The 16,956-nt window shown below is 60.9% G+C and overlaps 1 protein-coding gene and 2 long non-coding RNA genes across 7 annotated transcripts in view; 2 read left to right on the top strand and 1 right to left on the bottom strand.

The window, feature by feature from the left end:
- The window catches only part of CASZ1 (castor zinc finger 1), a 144,568-nt gene that overhangs the window by 67,825 nt on the left and 59,787 nt on the right, over nucleotides 1-16,956 (bottom strand). Inside the window, exon 1 of one of the 5 annotated variants that reach the window (XM_037165701.2) lies at nucleotides 75-603. The exons of the other annotated variants lie outside the window; for them this stretch is intronic. The gene's annotated coding sequence lies outside the window, so the exon portion shown is untranslated. Of the gene's footprint in view, nucleotides 1-74; nucleotides 604-16,956 lie in introns of those variants that run through there. 5 annotated transcript variants of the gene reach the window in all.
- On the top strand, nucleotides 2,491-5,282 carry LOC128626664 (uncharacterized). The gene is made up of 3 exons (XR_008390684.1): nucleotides 2,491-3,530; nucleotides 3,611-3,835; nucleotides 4,191-5,282. It is a non-coding gene; the product is annotated as an uncharacterized LOC128626664 (long non-coding RNA).
- Nucleotides 6,052-7,820, top strand: LOC119064160 (uncharacterized). Its single transcript, XR_005085326.2, has 4 exons — nucleotides 6,052-6,594; nucleotides 6,709-6,835; nucleotides 7,068-7,160; nucleotides 7,570-7,820. It is a non-coding gene; the product is annotated as an uncharacterized LOC119064160 (long non-coding RNA).

The following is a 16,956-nucleotide window of genomic DNA, read 5'->3' as shown; positions in this document are numbered from 1 at the left end:
GGAGGAGGGGAGGGAGGGGCGGAGACGCGCGCGCCTCGTGGGGACCGGAGCGGACCTGGGGTTCTGCCCCTCACCTGCCCCCCGGGGGCGGGTCGCCTGGCTGGTAGGAGCAGAGGGGCTGTAGGTGGGTGGAACGTGGGACACTGGGTGGGTTCCGGAACCCCAGCGGGGACCTGGGAAGTTCAACTTCATCTCTGCGTTCTTGTCCGGGCATCTTCTCCTGTCTGTCTTTGCCTCTCACCGTCCCTGGCGTCTGGTTCTGGCCCGTGTGAGTGAGGGACCGGGTGTACCCAGGGCCCAGCGGAGAATCCGAAAGCTGCTCTAGTTCAGGAAGGATTCTGTGAAGCCAGGGGGAGGTACAGAGCAGGAAACCAGAGGACAGCAGAGGCCCTACACGCAGGAAGGCTAAGCCTGTCCTTACTGGCTGAGACAGAGAAGTGACATGCTCAGAAACCATGACTGCCGTATCCACTCTCTGCCAACTGCCCATCCACCCAACCTGCTTTATCCTAAGTACTCTGACCAGAAAACCGAGAACCAAGAGGTTGAGTTCTTTGTAGAGGTACCCGGCACTTCCAGGCTGTACGGCTGACCGTGGGCAGGCAGCTGGGCTAACAACAGCCCGTGACCGCTCCCTCCTGAACAAGAGAAGAAGCAGGATGTCCACCCCCAGGTGTCAGGCTTCGAACCCCCTCGGCTCAGGGCGGGAGGGAACAGGGTGGGATGGAAATCCAGCCCTGTCTGAGGGTAAGGCCGGACCCCGCCCACCCTCCTTGTGCCTGGCCCTCGTCTGAAGCGTCCTGCATGTGGACGAGAACACGGAAAGGGGGAGAATAGGAGCACAGAGAGAGCTGACCAACAGGAGCCCGGTGGAGATCCTGTTGCCTTCTTCCCATTGGCTGCTGTGCCGCCCAGGTGTGGCCGGGCCCTCCCACTGAGAGCCGGCCCAGGCAGCCCACGGGCCAAGGCAGACTTCCCCTGGCCAGGCCTGAGGCACCGTGGTCTCTCTCTTGCCCGAATCTGGAAGCCCTGGGCTGGCTTCTGTTAATTCGCTATTAGGCTGCCTAAGCAAACCAATTAAAACTAATCATTAATTATAAAAGAGAGAGCAAGAAGAGAGAGAAGAGGGCTAAAGATGGAGATGGGAAGGAGAAAGAGGGAAAGTGGGGTAGACACAGGGAACTTGCTGGGTGCTGGACTGGGGGGTCGTGGGCCTGGGAACTGGGAGGGGCCAGAGGCTCCCCCTGCACGAGAGGTGCTGGAGAGGAGGGAGGGCAGGAGGGAAGGCAAGGAGGGTGGAGAGGGGAAACCCAGGAGAGAAGGGAAAGGGGCCTGAGGGAAGGGTGAAGAAGCTGCTGGGACCAGCATGCTGGGACCTGAAGAGGTCTCACCCATCCGCGGTCCCCTCTGGCTGCAGCCACCAACTCTCCAGGACTTGGCTTCCGAGAGTCTCACCCCTGGCTCCGGGCTCCATATTTATGAGGCCCAGATGATTATGCAGCACCAGGCCAGGCCCCTCGTCCCTGCCGTGCCCCTACCTGCTCCTCAGGCCACGGAGGCTCAGGGCAGCTGCCGGCCGCCCATCTACCCCCCAACGCTGTCCCCTGCCCCCTCCCCCCATCCTCACACACACCCTCCCCCTGGCCGGGCCCTTTCACAGGGGCTGGGCCATGTCAGCCGGCAGCTTGAGGAGGGGGGCAGCGCAGACAACAAGGGGCAGTGTCATGGAAACGGGCACTTTCCCCAAGAAATATTCTGTTTGGCCTCCTTCCTGCATTGAGGAGCTGTCAGGAGTCTGAGTGAGAGCCACACCACCCCGGGACCAGGCGTGACAAAACCTATTTTCTGCCTCAAATTTGATTGATTAAAAAACTTTTTAGGAAAACCATGTTAAAAGAGTGAAAAAAGACAAGAGGGAGAGAAAGAGAGGGAGGGAGCAAGAAAGGGGGAAAGAAGGAGAGAATAGGAATGGAACCAGGGGAGAAGGGCCACGGCAGGGGCTGAGCAGCTAACCCGGCACTGATGCCAGGGGATGCCTGTCAGTGGGACGGCCGCGGCATAACCGGGCAAAACAGAAAGGTCAAAGGGGGCCCGGAACTTTTACACAGTGGTTAGCGGGGCAGTGGGGAGCCGAGGGCCCAGCACAACCCAGCAGGCGCTCCCGGAGCTGGACGGGGCGGCAGCCGGGGTGGGTCACCCGCCCCAGCTTGGGGAAAGGCAGTGGGCCTCCCCAGGCAGGCAGGTGGCGGTGGCTGCCAGCCCCCGGAGTCGAGCAGGTCTCTGGGTCAGCTCTGGGAGTTTCCAAACACAGTCCTGGCTAGAATTTGGCCAGAGTCCTGAAAAAATCTGTCCAGGGTCAAGAGGGAGGCCCTGGCTGTTTCGGGACAGGGACGGGGCTTTCCCACCATGTTCTCTCTGGCCCTGGCTCAGGGAGAATTTCAAATGAGTAAGTGAGTGAGCTGGGAGGTGCCCAGTGGGCCCCCCCCAGCCCCCACCCCGCAGAGGGAGCCTCTGCTGGTTTCACACCAGCCTGGGGCCTCGTTCTCTCCTCCCTTCCCATCGCAGACCTGGCTGCCGGGGGCCCTCAGCTCATCGGCCCGGGGCTGCCCTGCGTGGTCCCCACGCCAGCTTGCCTCCTTTCTTCTCCCATCTCAGAAACTGAGACAGACCTGGCCTGACTTGGGATGGGCGACCCTGCCTTCCTCTCTCAGGGCTCCCTCCAGGAGAGGAGCCAGCCTCCTCACCCCTCCTGAGACCCCCACAAGGGGAAGAAACGCCCCCATGTCCCAGAAGGGAGCGGTGCCTCCGACCGGCTCCCCAGGAAGAGGGTCCAGGTCTGTGGCCGGGTTTCTTCTCCCTCTGTCTAAGGGCCTTGAAAATCAAGGTTAGCGGTGGTTCTGGCCAAGGGCGCCAGCAAGGTTTCCCCAGGGCGCTGAGAGGGGTACCCAGCAGTGTCCAGTCTGCCTTTGTCAGCCCCGTTCAGGTGAGGCAGTGCCTCCCTGGATGGACAGGCGTGCGCTGCAGACAGAGGCACAGACAGACAACACATCTCCGGGCCCCACCCAGCCCTCTGCCAGGTAGACTGACTCGAGGTCTCTCCCCATCCCTGTTCCACCGGGATCATCGGGAACCGGTTGAGCACAGGACACCAGGCGAGGCGGGAGCAAGGCAGGACGCACGGCATGCGAGAGGAAGGGCAGAGTCGGTGAGCCCCGGGCTGGACGCCCGCCTCTGCCCCTCACTGCCACGCGACCTGAGGCCGGCAGGCTGCTTCGCTTCTCTCCGCTGAAAAGTCGGGATAAAGAGTCCCCACCTCAAAGGTAGTTCATTCGGTGCCTATTCCTCGAGCACCTACTTTATGCCGGATACTGTCCTAGACACAGAGAATGGAGCCTGCCACGGGCAGAGAGAGTCCCCGTGGAGCCCTGCGGTCTGGCACACAGGAAGTGCCCGATAAATATGACCTGTCGTTAGCATCCAGGGCCCTGCCCTGAAGAAGCCAAGGAGAGATCCAGCGATTCTGCTCCTAGGTAGGTACCCAGGAGAGCGGGGAAGAGGGACTCAAACCAAAACTGTGCATTACTGTTTATAGCAGCTCTATTCACGCTAGCCGAAAGGTGGACACGCACCAACCGCCCAGCCACGTGGATAAACAACACGTGGCCCAACCGCACAGTGGACTCTGATTCAGCCGTGAAAAGAATGAAACTCTCCTCTACATTGCGCCAAGGATGGACCTTGAAAACATGTCCGCTCAGGGAGAGAAGCCAGACACGGAAGACCACGTGCCATGTGGTTTCATTTCTATGAAACGTCCAGAACGAGCAGAAGCCAGGTGAGTGGCTGTCAGGGGCTGGGGGAGTGGGCTCGGGGGGCACTGCCGCTGGGCCTCGAGTTTCCGTCCGGGGGGCGACAGGAAAGTTCTGCAGCGGGGCGTCGGCGGTGGCTGCACAGCACTGTAACCACACTTAATGCTAGTAAATCGCACGCTTTCACATGGTCTCAGTTGCACACTTTGTCGTGTGTGTTTTACCACAGTAAGTAAAACGAAGAAGCAGAGGCAGTGGCGGGAGGAGAGAAGGGCACTCCCATGCAGCTGCCCAGCTCGCGAGTGTTAGAAAAGTCACGCGAGGTGGCGGCAGGGTGAATCTGCCGTCTCAGGTGGGTCCACTCGCCCCCTTGTTCCCCAGGATGGCGTGGACCACGACTGCCCGACTGGTGCGCCTGAGCCCGCGCCAGACCTTTGAGGGAAAAGACAGCAGCAGAGGAAGGCGAGGCTGCCCCCGTGATGGGCCTCCCCCAGGACATGCGTCACTCAAATGCCCACGATTCCCCATCCCCGGTGCTGCTGGTCCCCTGCACATGCACACACCAGGTCTCCTCCCATGAGTGGGTCCTAACAGGTGCTGCCCAGCCCATCCGTGTCTCTGCCAGGCTCCCAGGGAACTTCTGCAGCAGCCCAGCAGCTTGGGCGATGAGCCGACCTCCGGATGGAAGAGGAGGGTCTGAGCCAGTGACTCTCCACACCCAGGACCCTAGGGCTCCCCACCTTGCTGGGAAAGCCCAGGATAACCAGAGCCAGGCCTTGGGGGCAGCGCCCCACCCCTCAGTGTGCCCCCACCCCCGCCTGCTCCTGAATGCTGTGCACACGGAAACCCTTGCCTTGGCCCGGGAACTGTCAGGAGATCGACAAACAAAAGCTGCTTCTTGACAGGGAGTCATTTATATTTTAGCTTCGTTCCATTATCCTAACGAATCCTTCATCAGCAGATGCAATATTAACAGCAGAAAATCAGCTCATTACATCTGGGGGGATTTCATCAAGACGGCAATCATCTCTGCAGCTCCCCAAGCCTTCCAGGGGCCAGTGTGGCGGTTATTTATTTATTTTGTTACTTATTTATTTCATTTTTGGGGTTCTTGCCACGTAATTGCACCGCAGCTCGGATCTTTAATAAATAATCTGCAGGCCCCGCACTGCAGACGGCTTTGCTCTCCGCCACAAGAGCCTGCGTTCGCCAAAATATTTACCAATATTTAAAAGTCATTAGAATCAGGAGCGAAGTGGGGCGGGGGTACTCAGTTCTTGTAGAAACGCCCGCGTGGGGGGGCTACGGCGCTGGCCTTCACTCCAGTCCTCCCACCGCGCCTCTCAGTCCGTGGGGAGCCGTCTGGACCGGGAGCTCCTGGAGGGCAGGCCCACCTTGCTCCTCAGGGCTCACTTAGTTTGAGCATCTCTAGGGATGACTGCGAGCTCCTCGTGGCTGCTGGAAAGGACCCAGTTGGTGCAGGGGCAGGAGCCCTCCGTGCCTCTGAGCTGGGGCATTCCCTCAGGGAGGCCCAGCGCTGGGAGCCCAGTGAAGGACAACTTTGGCCCTGTTGCGGCTGAGCGTGGAGAAGAGCCTGACCCGGTCCTCTCTGCTTCCCCGGGGCTATGCCTCTGCCTTCAAAGAAAAGGGGTCCGGCTGGTCCAAAAGGCAGGCCTGCCCCTGTTTGTAGATGACAGAACTGAGGCCCAACACACGTAAGGTCTCTCCACGAGGCCACACAGCCAGGGAAAGGGACAGAGCCAGGATTTACATTCGGAGGGGCTCGGCTGTGCCCCCAGTCCTTCTGCCAGGCCCGAGCCTCGCGGTGATGCAGCCTGGCCTTCCGGAAGCTCCTGGCTCCAACCTGCAGGCCCAAGTGGCCACTGGGGCGGACAGCCACCCCCTGCCACCGCCGCTGAGCCGCCCGCTCTCACAGGTTTTTCCCAGCAGGGTCTGGATCTCTGCCCAGCCAGGAATGTGCTCCCAGGATGTCAATTCTAATCTCCCCAGCGCTCTGACAGAATTAAGCTCCAGTTTGTCCGACAACATCCCAAAGTTTCAGAAATCCAGGGCAGACTCTCTAATCAGGCTGCGGGACAAAGGTCTGGCCTGACCCCGTCACTTCCACTTACTCCTCCTGTCTGTCTCCCGGCGGCAGCCTCTCTGCAGCTTCCTCCCCCCTCTGCCCTCCTCTGGCCAGCCCGGCCCTCCCGCTCCTCCAATCTCCCCTGTTTCTCCGCCCAGCCTTTCCCCTCTCTCCACGGCTGTGCTAATCCTGTTGCCCCACTATCTACAGCGGCCGAATTCCTGAGACAGACCTGCGGCCAGCCCTGGGCCTGCGGGCCTCCCCTCGGCCGGGGCTCCCTCTGGTTCACGGCCCCGAGGGAGGGAGCGAGCGCACAGGCTCAGCCCCTCCCTCGTCCCAGGGGGAGGGCGCTCTGTGCGGGAGTTGTTCTCAAACTGAGCTTCTCCCCGCCTTCGGTCGGTCTGACTCTGCGCTCCCCGTAACTGCCCCTGAAGCACCCTTTAGCCTTGTCCAGCCTCCCTCCTCTTCGAGGGGTCAGCTCGTGGGCATGTTTCAGGACACACCTGTGGGCAGAGACCTCCCCTGCTCAGCCAACCCTTCAAGGCAGCGAGCAGAACACGGGTGGAGGACAGCAGAAGCAGCCCTGAACCTGGCTGGGACAGGCAGAGCCCACAGTGAGGACCCCAAGCCCCAAGCCCTTGGCTCTGCCAGACTGTGGCCACTACAAAGGGCTGAGGAGCCAGGAGCTGGACAGCTTGGGTAGGAGGAGTGCCCTGCGTAGCCAGACGGCGGGCAGCCCCCCAGGACACTGGAGGAGCAGGGGTACCTCTTTCTCCACGACCCCTAACACCCACCCCACCCCCACCTACACAGGGAGTAAGGACCCAGAGCACTGGCACCTGCCTTGGTCTCCAGAGGAAGTCGGGTGCACAAGCCGGTTGGAAGAGGCCAAACCTTCACCGCTCAAAGAGGCGTGGCTGGGGACCACGGCCTAAATCTGGTTTGCTCACATGGAAAGATTCACGGGGAGCAGAAGGCCAAGGGGGAGGGGGGACGGTCAAGAGGGTATCAGGTGCTGACCTGTGAGAGCCGGGGCGCTGACCAGGAGACTGGAGGAGGAGCCGGGGCTCTTCTGAGCAACTGGGGCGGGAAGGCACATACGGGGCAAAGAAGAGGCTCCAGGAGGAAGAAACAGATGGAAACATCCCTCTGTCCTTCTGCTGACCTTCCAGGAGGCACGAGAAATTCAGAGTGGCCAGGGCCGGCAGGGGGTCCCCAAGAGACGCCTTACTGGCAGGGAGCTGGCGAGTCCTGGAAGGCCACAGGTAGGCAGGGCCATGCCACCGCTCCCAGGCTCCCCCCGTGGCCTGGGCAGAGACCGCACTGTGGGCACGAAGTCCCATCCCACGTCGGCACAAGCCCTCCCCTTCCCAGGCCCCTTGGCCACATGTGAGGAGTGGGGACACCCTTTCTCAGAGTTGCTGTGATGGGCAACGCCCCACTCCCCGATAGTCTCCCCTACATTCTTCTGACATCCCCCACCCACCGCCGGCCCTGCCTGCACCTGCGCGCACAGCCCAGGTGGCCGGAAGGGTTCACCTGGAGACTTGGGGGGCTGGGGGAGGGACAGGCATGAGAGGAGAGAAAAGCCAGTGAGGAGGGCTTCACGGCTCTTCAACCAGCCCTTTCTCTGGGAGAATAAAAATAATTATAGTATTTTTTACTTAATACCAGAAAATCCTACAGAGGCCTCCCGGAGAAAGGAAGAATCGCCTGCGTGTCAGTGTTTTTGGAGCAAACCCCTGCAGTTCCCACCGTGCCCACCCTCCACTCCCGCTCCCTGCAGCGCCACGGTCCTGAAACCTCCAACTTGGCGCCTCTGCCCTTCCGTCTACCTCACCTTTCCTCCCTTGCTGCGCTGGGTGTTGGTGAGTTGTTGGTTTTTTTCGTTTTTGCAATTTATCAGCAGATTGTGTGGAGCTGAGTGGTGTGAGCCTCACCCTGCTAAATAAAGCTTTGGTATTTCTGATAAAGCCATCAAATTCCTTATCACACTGACACAAAGTGCATTTAAAGAGACAGACACCCTGTCCCTCCCTCCCCACCAGCCCCGCTCCCTCCACTCAGTTCAGATTTCCAGCTACTCAGGCGCTTCTGGATCTGACACCAAATACGGCCGCCTCAGTGGGAAGGGGGCAAGGGGAGAGGGACTCGGCCTGGCGGTCTGCTCCGACTCCCACCCACCCATGCTTCTGGCACCCTGACCGGGGACTGGGGTCCGCAGGGAGTACCGAGTGCTTCCTGCCCCCACTTCCCCGGAGCCAAAAACAGCTATGAGTAGACTCATCCTGCAGCAGGGGACGTCCTCATACACAGGACGATCCTGTGTTAGGACGGCAGCCGGCAGCTGGAGGAAGAGCCCCAGTCGGCTATGGGGCCGGCCAGGCTGGGGTAATAGGGCAGGACCGAGAGGTTGACTGGGGCTCACATCAGCCTCGACCTTGGGCTCAGCACGGCCTTGGTGCCTCACACAGGGCTATGAGGGGACGGAACTACCACCCCACTTGACAGATGAGGAAACTGAGTTCGACCCAGTGCCCTGCCGAGAGAAAGACCCTCCTCCCCGGGCCGAGCGCGCGTCCGCCTCCCGGGTCACGACCCCACACAGACAGGCCTTCCCGTGTCTCGGGGTGTCTCCCACCCCCCAGCGCCTGGCTCGGCAGCCCAGGCCCTGTGCCCACACACAGCCTGTTGGTTGAGGAATCAAATTTATTATTTTTAATTATTTTGATTTATCAAAGCAGCAGCTACAATCATATTAAACCCACTTGGTTCCTTGGCATTTAACAGATACAGCTGCCGCAGGACGCCCCCAGACTCCATAAAACACCCGGCCAGTCCACCTGCTCCCCAAGGGGAGCTCCCAAGGCCCTTTCTCCCAGGACCCCAAACCTGTGGGCCACCAGGCCCCACCTGCCCCGCCAGGGGCACACACAGCCGAAGTCACTGAGGGGCAGCCGGTGGGAAAGGGACGAGCTGGGGCGGAACCGCCAGGCACCTTAGGCAACACCACGGCCCCCAGCCTGGGAGACCCCCCGCCCAGAGTCCTGACCCCCGGGGAGGAGAGCTGACCCCAGCACTGCCTCCCAGCTGGCATTTTCGGGGCCCACACCATCCCAGGCCTGCGACTGGGCACTCAACGTAGGTGAGCCAAGCTACCGCTCAGACCCCTGCCCAGAGGAGGGACCGCTGCCCCCTTTTGGCCAGGGAGCAAACGCGACTCAGAGAAGGGAGGCGTACACTTCACTGCCTTCCGCTCCGAGGCAGGAGCAGTGCGCCTGCGGGAGACGGCGGAGAAGAGCGAGGTCTGACGTTCGAGGTGATGGGCAGAGGCTGCAGATGCCAAACATCTGGAATCTGGGTGCGGGGAAGAAGGGGTCCTTGGGAGACAGCACGGCGGCGCAGGCAGCACCAAACCGACGGGTTTCTACAGGTGCTCAGGGTGCGAGGAGAGGCTGCCCCACCAGAAGGACGCAGTGTGCGGGGCTGCCAGGCCCAGCCCTAGCGTTCGGCCGGTTCCCAGGAGTCCAGGAGCCTGTGGCACAGTGAGGCCAGAGCCGGCAGGGCAGAGAGGTACTGGGCACTTCAAAATTCGAAGTGAAACCACACACGAAGAGCACAGGGGGTCCCTGTAGGGACCAAAGGGGTACCCCCAGGGTTCAAGGCCCCCTACCCTGTGAGGGCAGCTCTTCAGCCCTCGGGGGGGCAAATCTTGTGAACATGGGCAGGGTTTCTTGGGGACGGAGGATGCAGAGACACAGGGAGGCAGAGTCCCAACGTCAGTCCTCTGACTTCCTGCACAAGAACCACTGCCAGCGGCCACTGCAGCAGCGGGAGCTGGACTCCCCCCCGCCCCGGTCCCCACCACCCTGCCGGGAGGCCCTGCAGCCCGGCGTGAGGAGCTGGGCTCTGGCTGCAAGCTCTGACCCTAACGGGCACCACTGGGCATCTTATCTGGCCTCTCGGAGGTTGCATTTCCTTATCAACCAAACCTGTGCAGTGATAGGGCCTGTCTCAGAGGCCTGTGGTCAGGATTCGGGGAGACGGTGAGTGCGCAGCTCTTAGCAAAGTGTCTACTACACATTTTCCATGTGCAAAACACGGTGGCAGTCCTCGTCACAATCATCACCACTACCATCACCATCACCTAAGCACCTCTCTCACCAGGATACAGCAAGAGGGATCGTGACTTTGGGGCAGGCGACGGCACAGAGACTGGGAAGCCAAGTGGGATGTCACTGACCAGCCTCCCTCCTAGGCTCCCGCAGGAGGCTGGGGGAGCTCAGAAATGTCTGGAGGAGGCGGTCCCTGGTGCCTGCCCAGGGAACTGAACTGGCCGACAGAGCCAACCAGGACCTCGGATGTAAGGCAGCAGGGGAAACCGGGGTGACTCGCCTATCAAAAACTGTACATTCGCTCGGCTTTGCACCGGGACTCATGCCCTAATATGGGCCCAGCAGCTTTCTGGGTTATTTCGAGTGTGTGTGATAATGACTCCAGGCTTTGCTTCTGCTGCCTCCAGAAAACTTTCCATCTGGGGAGGGGGAGGATGACTGGCAAGGAATGGGAAGGGCACAGAGAGGCCCAAGGTCAGAAAGTATGCAGTAAGTGGGCACAGCTGGGTAGGCCCAGGGGAAGGGAAGGGCGGGAGGCTGGATGGGCGGGCTGACTCAGGGGCCAAGGTGAGGGGGGGAGGACAGAGCAAGCCAGGGCTCCAGCTGCCCACTGCCCGCTGCCCTGGGGAAATGCTCCCAGCGGGATAGCCCGCCCCCCCCCCCACAGATACTCCGGTGGGGATCCCTCTTGCGCAGGGCCAAGCTGGGCTCCTGGGACTCGGGCAACTGCTCATTGCCCAGGGCCCCTGGACTCCTGGACTTATTTCCGTGTTAATGAGCTTCTGCCCAGACTTGGCCCATCAACGCCAGACGGCACAGGGTTAACTCCAGACGGGAGGGACGGGCTGGCTCTGCCTTCACTCCTACCTCAATTTCTGCTTGCTCCTATCACCTACCTCCCCCACCCCCTGATCTTAGGAAAAAAACCCATCAAAATAACTATTTTATGTCTCCAAATATGCAGATCATTTTCTTTAATGAAAGATGCTTGACGTCTCCGATCCAATTAATATGCAAATGCAGGAGAGGATTTATTTGTGACATTCTGTCTGGGTGAGAGAAAACAAAAAAGGCCTGTTAACCAAAACACTAATTGCTGTGACTGATTGTCACATATCATCATTTTCATAGGGTCTCCTCCATTCCCGGCTCTCAGGGAGCTCAAACCAGGACACATCCACGTAGGCATCAAGGAGAAACAGGGCACCCGGCTACCTGTCGGTCCCTCCCCGCCAGACCGGCGTCGGGGTCAAGGAGGCTGGAGGGTCCCACTGGTCCCAGTCCCATGGGGTTCGCCACCGACCTCCAACAGAAGTTTGCCAGCCCGTGTGCCTGCCCATGCCGCAGTTCACCACGCAGGCGCTGGCCCACAGACCGGAGGAGGGGGGCTCAGCCTCCTCGGATGTGACGGGCTGCACACCCTCGCGCCTCGAAGCAGCACAACTGATTTGTGGTCACCGGTCCCTGCCTCCCAGGAAGCAGAGGCCTGTCCCTGTTCGGGGGCCGGAGGGCCTCCCTGGGTCCGCTCGCTCACCACGCTTCACTCTGTTCTCTGCTCTCCCCTTTCACACTGTATCTTACACCGTGAGGTCCTCCCGGCACTGTGAGAGAAGCCCCCCCGGGGAAACTGAGGCACGGCCTGACGTTCTCTCCTTAAGATGACACAGGGAGTCTAGGCAGACACCTGCATGTCCACCCACCACCCGAGTCACCAGACTGAAGTGGGCAGGTCGGCTGTTGCACCTCCTCTGAGCCACTCAGGCCCCTCAGGGGGCCCGCAAGGCTTCCCTGGGGAACTGAGGGCTGACGGGCACACTGCTTCCCAAAGGCCAAGAGACATGTTCTGCTCAAGACACGAGGTGAAGGAGAAGAGGGTGCTGGGTGCCACGCAGTCCCCTTTTCAAGGCCAAGGATCGGAAGAAGGTGTTCTAAAGCAGACTTCCTTCCCACCAGGGGGTCGGCAGATGAGGCTCCAGGGCACAGACCTGGGGCCCCAGTAGCCTGGAAGGCTCATCTCTTACCACTGGGGTGCAAACATTCAGGTTGCTCAAGGAGAGCTTCTTCTACCTTTCCGTCTCCTCCCCAGAACTCCCCCGGTTTCTAAGGACATTGAAAATTGGGGGTTGGCAAGCCAGAGTGGGCAATGCCAAAGGGCCGCCTCAGCCCCTACGCCCCTCTGTGGGTGCGGGGCCCAGCCCAGGGCACAGGGAGGGCTCCGCACCCTCCAGGGGAGCCCCAGACACCGAGGGTCAGCGGCACCGACCTAAGTCGGCCCAGGGCTGCGGGGCTGCCCCTAGTGGGGCGCATCCCAGACAACTCCCACCTCAGCCATCCCCGTCCCCGGCCCTGGTGCAGCCTGCCTCCCTCCGGCAACTCCGCCAGGGGCCTCAGGAAGCGCTGGCGCCGGGACAGAGCGAGGGGCAGACACTCTCCCCCCAGAGGCCTGCCCCCGCACCCCAGGAACAGGCTCAACGGGATGCCATGCGGGGGAGCTTGGACGCCTTCCGGGAAGAGCGCAGCCCTGGCACCCGTCCCGCCGGGAAGGAGGTGAGCTGGGCCTGCCACTCTGTCTGCCGCTCACCTGACGCGCGCCCACGGCGGCCCAGCACCAATGGGGTGAGCGTGGGCGCAGACGGGAGGCGCATCGCGGCGCCAGGAGCCAAAAGGGGAAGGTGGGCGGCTGGGGCGTGGCAGCGGTTGGCTGGTCAGCTGAATGGGGCTCCGGCTGTAAACTGAGGTCTGGAGGCCCCACCCACCTGTGTGGGATGAGATGAAGCGTCCTCATCCAGCACTGGGCCTGTCTTAGCCCCGAAGCACCCACTTTCCTCTGGCCCTGCCCGCCATTCCTGGCCGAAGGAGAGGCCTTGCTCCTCTTAGCTTATGCCCACCCTCAGGTGCTCCCGGCACAGCCCATGGGGTGCTGGGGTTCAGGGGATGTCCGTGCAGTCCCTCTGTGCCGTGACTTTGAGCCCCTTTAAAACCAACCCATCTGTGGGTTAAAACCTCCCATAAAATAGAGGAGTAAGTGGCCATGGTTCTGAGTGGTCTATTAAAGTGGGATGCCTATCCCCCACCCCTCACCCCACCCTTCCTCCGGTGTCCAGCCTGGGGGCAGAACATGCCCTGCCGGATATGGCAGCCCTTGGCGTGGAAGACGTGATGAGCAAGGTCAGGTCAGGCTAGACCAGCTCTGGGCACTGGGCGGAGAGGCCCTGCGCCTTGCAGGTGCCGGTGTCATGGCTCAGAGGGAAGGCCAGGTCCCTGGGCACCGAACTACCAGCCCCTCTCTCCCTCGGCCTTCCTGGGCCCCGTCTCCCCCTTGCTTTTCCCTGTGCCGCCTGCTCCCCAGACGCAGAGGTCTAGACAACTTGTCCAGGTGTTGGTTTCCCCCTTATTCCCGCCGCCTGCAACCCGGCCACTCTGGTAGTCAGCTTCCTCTGGCCCCCTCTGGTGTGGAGGTGGCCGCCCCAACTCCACGCCACCTCAGAGCTGTGTGGGCCCCAACCCCAAAGCCCTCCCTGCCCTGGGCCTGAGGGTTCTTCCCAAGTCCAAGCCGAGTCAGCACAGGTCAACCCCAAACCCACCGCAACCTGCAGCTTCTGCCCACGTCCCCCGGGTCATTCAGATTCTTGGTGGGGACAAGCCAGAAAGTTCCCCCAATGCAGGCCTCGGAGCCCAGGGCACTTTCAGAGAGCAGGAAGAGTCCCCTGCCGTCTTTGCTGAAAGGGGTGCAGGGCTAACAGCGCACCCACTTTTAAAATGCCCCGGCGTACAATCCGCCGGGGCACAGCCCAGGCCACGTGGCCACGGCCGGACTGTCGGTAACCAGCAGACCGTTTCCCACAGCCACGGCCCCCTCCCCGGCACCAAGAACCTTTCTGAGGAAATCAAAGTGAACACAACTGTTACCAAGTCACTACTAAAATATTTACCAGCCTGGCGAAGTGCCGAAGGTGCTTGGCACCAAGTGTTTGCTTATTTACGAGGCTGTTTTAAAGGGTAGAAAGCAAAATAAGGTAACCTGAGCTACAGAACCACGGGGCCAGGTGGCACCGCCCAGCTGTCAGCTGTCGCAGGCACACTGGGCTCTGGAAGGACCCTGGGGAAGACTCTGCAGAATGGGTCGGAAAAGCGGGCAGACAGGCCTGGGAGCTCTGGGGTAGCCCGGCCAGCAGCGGGGGGCCTGGGCAGTGGGGGGCAAAGAGCGTTCCAAGTTAGAGGCACTTCTCCCCTGGCCCGAACCACTGGGTGTGCACGGCCCAAGCCCCCACGCGGCCCTGGGCTTCCGCCTCCTTGCTCACAGGAGGGGTGGGGAGGGCACACGGTGTCTTTCCCCGGGGGGGCCCTGGTCGGGAGAGGGGAGGCACAGAGGAAGGCGAGTGGTGGGGTGGGGGGGGGCCCAGAGGCTGACATAAGGGGGACATACGGGGACCTGAGGGAGAAAACACACTCAAGTTTCTTCTTCTTCCTCTTCCTTTGAAGTTCCCTTGTGGTTTGAATTTAATTTTGATTTTCTCAACTTTAGCAGATTGAAGTTGAAATAACCTACAAATTACTTAATGTGTTGTAAATCTGGGGGAATTCAGGAGTAATGGGGACCACATGTCGGCTGGGAGGAAGCCCACAGAGGCTGAGCGGAGGCTGCACAAACACGCAGGTGGCTGCCCCGGACGGGCACTCTGGTTGCCCACACTCCCTGGAAGGAGGGAGCCCGGGCCCCCCTCTGGGGGTAGGGGAGGACTCCTGCGCTGGCCAGGGAGCCCTGGATGGACACCGAGGGAACATATTAAGACCTTGGACTGACCGAGCCGCCGCCCGGGGCGGCCTGGTGACCGTGGACACGGGGCAGCCGAGCAGGCTGGGTGCCAGGCGCCTGCCAGGCCCCTCGGCCGCGCCCACACCACTGCGCTGGCCCCACGCCCCTCCGGCCTCCCGCTGCATGTGTGTGGCTGTCAGCTGAGCGCCACCCCCCTCCTTCCCCCTCCCGCCCTCCCTCTCCAGCAGATTTCTCTCAAGTACTAAGCCATATGGTTCCAGTTAAGCTCCATATTTTTCCTTGTCGATTGAAGAGACACACTTTCCTCTTTGCCAGACAGTTTGCAGATTGCTCTGTTGGCTCAATTTCTTATTGGATTTCTCAAAAAACCTGACATTTTAAATTAATTTACAGCCACAACAAAAAGAGTTCAGAATTTTAATGGTGTTGTAAGTAATTTTTAGGTAATCCACTCCAGATTTTGATATTAACCTTTGAAACCGGAGTTCATTCAGCTACTATGTTACAATACCCAGTCAGATCCCAGGCCCGGGAGAGGCCCAGCTGGGGTGGGAGGCAGAAGCAGGGTGCTGGGGAGCCCTTTCTGTCAGGGAACCCCAGAGGGGTGCTGCCCTGGGAATCCTGGACCGGTGAGTGACAGAGTGACAACGGGCCAGGAGGGGATGGCAGGGAGCCAGTACTATAGCAAGGCAGGTGTCAGAGTAAATGTGGGGGCACTCGGAACGTTTTAGAAGGACCCCCCCAGACTCGGCAGGGGGCAGCACGCCCAGGGCCCCTGGGCGGCAGAGGCTCCACCTCGGTGCACCAGGAAACAATAATGATGACAGTAATAATAACGACGACAGCTAACATTTGCTGAGTGCCGACTGCGTGTCAGACGATGTCTTCAAGGCTTTGCATACGTCATCTCCCGGACTCCTCACAACCACCGATGGGGTAGCTACTGTCACTATTACCACCACCACCACCACCACCGCTACTACTAATTAGTGGCATTTACGGAGGGCGTCCCCAGTCCTCCTGGACAGGGCGAAGCCCCTTACCTGCACCCACCGCCTCACTCAATGGCCACAGAAACCCTCAAAGGGAGATACACTAGTCACATCCACATTTTACCGAGGCAGGAACGAGGCTCCAAGAGGTGAAGTCAGGTCTCCCCGGTTGGGTGGCAACTGACGGGGGGCTGGCTCCCCACCTTTCTCTCGCTCACCCCACGCCTCGTTTCTCCTTGCACAAAATGCTACACGGTCTTTATCACCGGCCCTTCTGCTGGAGAGAGGCGGCGGGCAGGTGTGGCCCTCAGGCTGGGGCCTGCCTGGGACGCGTTTCTTCCCGGCGCTGCCTGGGGCTCGGCGGAAGGCCGCACGCCAATCCGGACAGAGGAAACTCCGGGCACCGGGAGCGCAGCCCTCGCCAGCGTCTTTACTAGGCTCTGGCACTGAATGGCCCCTGCCTGGGTGCGGTGCCAGCTTACTACACCAGCAGATTGTTGGCATTCCTTTCCTGTAGGCGCTTCCAGGGCTCCCAAGAAAGGAGATGCAAAGACGGGGCCCCAGCCAAGGCCGCTCCAGTCCCTGGAAGGTCCTCACACCAGCAGGGACCCCCTTCCCGGGCTCTGAAGGGACGCCAGAGAGAGGCCGGACAGCAGCTGCCCCCAAACCAGGCCGTCTTCCCCTCAACTTGAAAGTGTTTCGGGGGTGAGTCAGCCCCTGCCAGATGCACCAGGGCGTCATGTAAATAGTATGAGGCCCTGGGCCTGCTTCCCACCGCCCAAGCTAAGGCCACAGAGAGAGCTGATGGCCAGGAGCAGGCAGGGAGGGCACCCAGAAAGGCTTTAGTGCGCTCACATCGGAAGTGAGTGGAGTCCCAGAGCAGGTGAGTGAGAGGGACCAAGGACTGAAGTGAAGGCAGAGAAGGGAGCCTGGAAGCCAAGGTCAAGCCCACGGCCGGTCAGGAAGGGCAGCGTGGACAGGGGAAGCGAGACGGCGATGAGCACCAGGTAAGAAGGGCCCCGGGCAGTTCCGGGCCTGGGTGAGGCTGGCGACTAGGGTGTCAGGAGTAGCGATGGCAGAGCTACGAGGCCCTCAGTACAGGAAGTGGTCCTGGGACCCCGCACTCTGCCCAGGTCATCCGTCCCTCCGCACATTCACAACTGTTCCTGGTTCGTGC

The sequence above is a fragment of the Artibeus jamaicensis genome, unplaced genomic scaffold (genome assembly GCF_021234435.1).
Source record: "Artibeus jamaicensis isolate MK-2021 breed Jamaican fruit bat unplaced genomic scaffold, CSHL_Jam_final scaffold_847, whole genome shotgun sequence".
NCBI lineage: Eukaryota > Metazoa > Chordata > Mammalia > Chiroptera > Phyllostomidae > Artibeus > Artibeus jamaicensis.
The sequence above is the reverse complement of the archived record's forward strand: the minus strand, read 5'-3'. Positions and strand labels throughout refer to the sequence as shown.